We start from the raw sequence: 7,500 nt of genomic DNA, 5'->3' as shown, positions 1-7,500 counted from the left end.
TGTATCATTCATCGGCATCGGAATTTTAGCGCAGTATCGGAAGTTATATCGGATTCGTTGAAATTGTTGGTATCGTCCCATCATTACGAGAAATGCATTAAATACTCAAGAACGACGCATCATGTGTCTTAATCGAATCTCCGCAATGAATAATTGAGTTTAGGAAGAACGTGAGGAGCATACACCAGGAGAAGCCGAGTAGCTGGTCACCTTTGTCCTATTATGCGTTTTGAGGACTGCTGGAAAGTGGAATGGGTGGGAATAGGTAGGTGCCTTTGACTTAGCTACCTCCCTTATATAGGGAAAAAATCTCTTGGTATAGATGTGTATATATATATATATATATATATATATATATATATATATATCAACCACAATACGCTTTAATTCTAAACCATCGACATCGAGAGAGACTCGAGGAGGCCAACATGCAGAAATTGAAACGTGGTACGACCAAGGACTCGAACCCGGGCTAGCACGTGACAAGTGTTAGTCTCTCTCGATGTTGATGGCTTAGAATGAAAGTGTATTGTGGTTGATAAAAATGTATATCTGTTCACTAGAACCCATTCAGTGTTGTGCATATATATGTATATATGAAATATGTATATATATATATATATATATATATGTATATATACATATATATATATATACATATATATATATATCTGTATATATATATATAATCCGTACCTAGTTAATTTCCTAGCCGGAGCTACGTACGAGACACGACGAGAAACTCGTTCCGGGGGAGTGGGCTAACCCCAGCGCGCTGTTCCATCACGGAACATGACTCGTTCCGGTCTGCGCGGTCGATGGCGTCGTCCCGGAGTTTAGTCTTGACTCGTGAATTCATATGCAAATTCCGGAGGTGTCTAAATACCCGCTCCCCCCGGTACACTGCGCGCCATCTCCCGGCCACTCGTGTTCCCATTCTCTCCTAAAGCTGCATTCACCTCTCCAACCACCACTACCACCATTATCATCATCATCCCCAATTGTGTTCAGATCCACAGTGAGGCTCTTAACTACCGTTATCACCATCATAGCGTCCTCGTGTGTGTGTGTGTATGTGTGTGTGTGTAACAAAATTATTTTCCCCTTTCAAAGGGGGGGGGGGGTTGGCCATGCCAATGCATACACTATCGTACCCCGATCCCACACCAACCCAAAATACCATTCCTTTTCCCTCCTCCTTATCTACTCTTGGATGAAATGTTATCATTGTCTCCCTTTACATTTGCTCGGGAAAGGGGCAATGCAGCTACACATAGCACCTCCGCAGCAGTGCCAGACAGCAGACACTTGTTCACCCCCACAGCTTCATTACATGGCGACCTCATTTTCATTCACTCGAGAAATATTTAGCCGATAAGAAATCTCTTTGGGCGGAGTCATTTCCTCATCCATATTATATATATATATATATATATATATATATATATATATATATATATATATATATATATATATATATATATATATAATATATATAAAACCATTTCATCCATTTAACACTTATCTTTTGCCCTTTCCCTTCCTTTCTCGACAGACATCCTGTTGCATCCAATGCCCCCTTCACCACGTCCATCTATATTATTCATGGTCTTCTCCTCAAGTTCATTCCATCCAACTCTGCCTTCCACATTCTTTTTTCTTTCTTCATTCATTCTTTACATGTGACCCAAACCATCCCAGCATTCTTTGATCAACTCGACCTGCCAGGTCCCTTGCTCTCTGCTTCATCTCCACATTTCCCAACTCTATCCTCGTAACCTCCATCATACTTCTTAAACTTTTCATCTCAAACACGTTTTGGCTCTTCCCCTCCTTCAGGTCAATTCTTTTCCTTGCGTTGTGTGTATTATACATACATACATATATATATATATATATATATATATATATATATATATACAAGGAGCAGCAGAAATACTTTCCACATTTCAAAGATAAAAAAGAAAAAAATATTCCATTGCTATTTAAACCAAATGAATGAAAACTGTATCCTTTTCTTTGAACCACAGTGAATTTTTTTTTCTTTTTTACCTTTGAAATGTAGAAGGTATTTCTGCCGCACCCTGTACATATACACACATACATATATATATTTTGGATTTTTTCTTCTTTTATTTCTATGCTCCTCACCACTCATTCCTGAACGATATTCAATATATTACAATTTGTTACTTTGATGGTGTCCTCGTTACTTGTCAGTTAAAAATCTGTTTCTAATATTACAATCTGAAATTTAATCTTGCTTTCCCTCAATCTCTCTGACTTTTATTTCTTTCAATTCCAACTGTATTCTATGGTATATACCTTTATTTACTTTGCAAACAAGTTTTACTGATGAACTATGTACGTACGTACGTACGTACACACACACACACACACACACACACACACACACACACACACACACACACACACACACACACGTACGTCATAATGGACAATATTTACCACACTGCCGCCCATCAACCTCGGAACGCGACAGAAATTTGACGACATCGAAAGAGTATCATGAGAAGCGGAATCGATTCCGAGGCATCGAGCGCAGTTGAGGAAGTAAAATACGAAGCTAGCAAAGATGGCGAAATAAATTCTTTTCGATTTTTGACGTCGTCGCGGGGGTTCCCGAGGAAAGACGAACCAGCGAAGGGACGTGGTGTAGGTACAAGTCCCCCGGTTTTTCCCTTATTTATGGATAAATGGGGAGGTGGCTGGGGGAGGTGTTCATACCGTATGATCCATCAAAAGAGCATCAAAGAAATACATGCATAGACAGCATAGCAACCCTATTTTCTTATCCATGAGAAACCACATGTAAAAGCAAATACAATTTCATTTATTGTATACAAGGTGGTGATCTCAATGCTATAAGGTGTTCCTTATTGGACTCGCCTGCTATATTGTGCTATAGTGAATTTAATGTACATTTCAGATTATTTACACAGACGTTTCCTGTAATAGTGGAAATGCCCCGACACGTCTCCAACTCCGGTGGACTTCTTAGTTTTTCCGCTTGTGTTCCTCACGATCCTCGGCTGACTCCGCTAAAGCCAATGTCTTCCCCTGGTGTGGAAGGGTTTCCCGCAGCTGAATTAAATCGGCCGGCGGCAGTTTGGGTAGAAACAAAAGGTGTAGACGGATGGGTGAAGATCATAAATGTCCCTCAAAATTTTTTTTTGTCCTGTCTTTATTGTCGATCCCTTACAGAGGTAGATGTGTGTGTGTGTGTGTGTGTGTGTGTGTGTGTGTGTGTGTGTGTGTGTGTGTGTGTATGTGTGTGTACGTATGTGTGTGTGTGAACGTGTGTGTGTGTGTGTGTGTGTGTGTGTGTGTGTGTGTGTGTGTGTGTGTGTGTGTGTGTGTGTGTGTGTGTGCGCGCGCGCACGTCTGTGTAAGTACGCGTGTGTGTATATTCATGTGTGTGTTTGTGTTTGTGTGTGTGTGTGTGTGTGTGTGTGCGCGCGCCTGTGTAAGTATGCGTGTGTGTGTGTGTGTGTGTGTGTGTGTGTGTGTGTGTGTGTGTGTGTGTGTATGTGTGTGTGTGCGTGCGTGCATGTGTACGTGTACGCGTGTGTGCACATGTACATATCTTCATGTGCATGGCTACATTAGCTGATATAAAGTGTCACTGTTTGTGGTTTGATCTAGACATCACTGTTATAGATTTCCTAACTTAGTTACATAATCATAGTATAAAAGAATATACAGGATAATGGTCAGACTTTTATATTCCCACACTTTAATTAATTTCTTTTTGTATATGTATTGCATATGTTGATACTACAGGTTTAGGGTGCAACTGAGTAGATGGTATTAACAAAAAAAACTAAGCGTTAATCCTGACTTAGTCCACAATGAAATTACTTTTTGTATGTATTGTATATCTTGATATTACAGGTTTATGGAGCTAATTAGTCGATGTTACTCACAAATAAGAAATCATGTAAACATTAATCCTGATTTAATCCTCAAAGGATTTGGTTCACGGAAATCACAACACGGCGGCCATCTTGAAGACGGCCACCAGGTACAAAGCAAACATCACTCCCCGATATAACAACACAAGCAGAAATCGGAAGACGAACATGAACTCAGTCGCTGAGTCACACACTTCCTAATTTTTCTCTTTTTAAGATGAAAAGTGTGGTCTATCTATGTATCTATATAGCAAGGGCTTCTTCTCCCTTATAAGGGAGGTAGCCAAATCAAAGGCACGCAACCACTCCTACTCACTGCACTCCCTTGTTTCCTTAGCTCCTCTTGGATGAAGGGTCATCTCTCGTCTCCTGCCCACTGCCCGGGGGGTCAGAAGCGATGCAGCAAGACATAGCACATCCACAGGAAGGCTGTGTGTCACTTTTACACGACAAGTGTAGTGTGGTACTACAGCAAAAGTATAGACCTGGTTGACGTTATGAGGACAAGCCTCAACTATGAAATATGCGGTCACACTTACCCAGAGGTCAGGTAACGGAATGGCTGACGCCTTGCTTACCTGGAAATACACAACAAAAGAAGATATTAGAATAATCTAAGAAAAGATATGACGTCCACAGGGAAAAAAAATCACAGGTAAAGAGTAAATTATGTCTTACCCTGGATGATCACAAAATAACGAAAGGAAACGATGGTAAACCGTTGCATTATGACACCAAACATATAAAGTTCATATCAATCACCAAAATTAGGTGACGATCTGTACGAATGAAATAATGACAAAACAAAAACCAAGAATTACCGACAAAATATTATCAGTATCAACAAATACTGACAGCTTGAGTGCCTCTCTGGCTTTATCGAGTAAGCGTAGTATCGCAGTCTTCAACGTCACTCGTCGTCCATGTAATAGCAACGACCAAAGACCTTAAATCAACATCTAAATTCATTAATCCACCATCCATTCAATATGAATGTGATGAATGTAACAGTGAACGGGCTTAATCCCTTTTATATGTAAATAGTACTGGCAAAAGGTAATAAATCAGAAAACGTGGTGGGAACTTAGTAATGGCCTTGTCAGAGCCGCATGAAGTAATCTTGCAAAGTCCCGGCATCTTCCACACGGCGCCTTCCCCCCCCCCACACCCCCTTCACCATGAGAACACTTCTTTTTTTTCTATCTTTATTCATACTCCTGATGAGAAATGCCACTTCATTAAGCCATGCAAATTTCAGGAATTTTCAGGCAAATGGTATATTCACAGCTGACAGTTTAATTCCATCTCTTTAAAAGCCTACGTCTTCCTGTGATTGACACAATATAATCAAGTCTTCTCTTCGTTCTGAGAATTATTACACTTCTTATACGCTTAAGATTTCATGCGATCTTTGGATGCTGCAAAATTACGATCTTGTTGAGAGGAGGAGGGGGGAGGGAGAGGCGAATGTACACAAGACTACTGGAACGCAAAGCACGTGGTTAAGCCTAAAACAAGACTTGGTGGAAAGGCGGCCGGGGTAGTCTACGACATCTTGAAGAGGTTGATGGACTTAAACATCTTCTGGGTCATTTCTTTCATTATCCTCTCACTACCTTTCCACCTTTATATATTCTTTTCAGGCTAGAGCCAGGTGTTTTTGCTCAGTATAGGGCAGGGCCCGGGAGAGATAAAATTTACTCACGTCACTTGAAGAATGGGTCAGTGGCTTTAACAAGGGTGATACAGGCAAGGTCATCATAAAATAGCAAGGCAGGACTCGTACTAATGGGTTTAAGTTGGACAAATTTAGGTTTAACAAGGATTTAGGCAAGAAGTTGTTTACCAACAATGTTAACGAAATAACTTAATAACTATGTATTAAGCGCTGAAGCAACGGGCTGTTTAACAGAGTATTAGATAACTTTATGGTTAGGAATGATAGGTAGTAATGGACGTCGAACTATCTAGTGTAGGCCTTATGGTCTCTTGCATTGTCTTTCACTCTTATGCATGTTCTTATCTATTCACGTCACTTGATGAATATGACATGACATAGGTTATGCTTACATTGCACTACGTTCTCGAGTCACGGGGGACATGTGTTACACGTTAGTGACCCATTACGAAACGTGACCTTTAACAACGAGCAGTTTACGCATGCGCACTTACTGGCTTCTCAGCCCGATGGTGACAAAAGGGTCCACCCCCCTCCACCCCCCACCATCCCATTTCTCTCCTGTCAGTGTCCGTATGTCTGTCTCAGAGTGTCAACGTTTCCATACGCGTGTGAGTGTATATGTTGCTGCACTTTATCTGTAACATATTAAGATATTTAAATAATATATAATTTTTTTGGTAACATGACGTTATAGGACTGCGAGGCAAGACAAACACTATCTCTGTACACAAACACTCGCGCACGTACATATACATATATATATACAAACACACACATGTATGTATATATAATTAGGCTTCTATTTATTCGAATCAATCCTTTAATGTTGTTTTCTGTCTACGCCTTGCCGCCAGTTCGTTGCTTCATTTCGAAGTCTAAGTTGGTCCTGGGTTTCCTAAGCATAGCTATGACATCACCGCTCTCAGCCTAGACGTCTAAGATGGTGAATTAAATAAATAGATAAATAAATAAATGAATAAAGAAATATATAGATAGATTAATAGATAAACAAGTAAAAAAAATATTAATTAATCAAAAGATACATAAATGATCAACAGAAATACCTAACCATACTAACAAATAGACAAATAAATAAGTAAATAAATAAATTGTGTAACTATATTGCATTTGTCTGCATGGTTACCATATATATATATATTTTTGTTAACATAAACCCTTTGTTACCGGAGGAATGCCACAGAGATGCAACGCATAACCAGACGGTGAACGAAATGCAGTGAAAACCGAGACGAAAGTTTCTGAAACAGTTAAAAACTCAACTCAGAGTCCTTTCAAAACGAAGCTTTTAGTAAAGACCAAGAATACTCAGACCTCCAGGAGATCAAACAAATAAATAAACAAATAAATAAATAGATAAGAAAATAAATAACTGCACTTACCGGCCAAGTGTGTCTCGAATTTTTTAAGATTTGTCTTTTATAAATTGAATCTTCAACGCAAATATAACAATAAGACTATTTTTTTTTACTTCGAACTGAATACATGCCGCTTGTTTACAACAACGTGAACACACATTACTAAATAAAAAACACAAATATGATTCATCATGGATCATATGCTGGACTAGTGACCGACAACGCTTATCTTCCCTAATGAGAGCTTATATTTCATTCAATCCGATTTATAAGTAGCATTGTGACATTTTACACACACGCACACACACACACACACACACACCTCGTGGCGCAATGGTTAGAGTTCTCGCCTGCCACTACGGCAGTCCGGGTTCGATTCCTGCCCAGGGCCGAAATAATTTCAGTATCGCTGCGCCGCGGGTTGTTACTCCAACTTTCGTGGGCGGGGAGTTGGGTGTGTGTGTGCGTGTAAGGTCACACTATTACCCAGAGATCGGTCATACAAGCT

This window comes from Oratosquilla oratoria, chromosome 41 (genome assembly GCF_046742065.1).
Source record: "Oratosquilla oratoria isolate Oo_2021 chromosome 41, ASM4674206v1, whole genome shotgun sequence".
Taxonomy (NCBI): Eukaryota; Metazoa; Arthropoda; class Malacostraca; order Stomatopoda; family Squillidae; genus Oratosquilla; species Oratosquilla oratoria.
The sequence above is the reverse complement of the archived record's forward strand: the minus strand, read 5'-3'. Positions refer to the sequence as shown.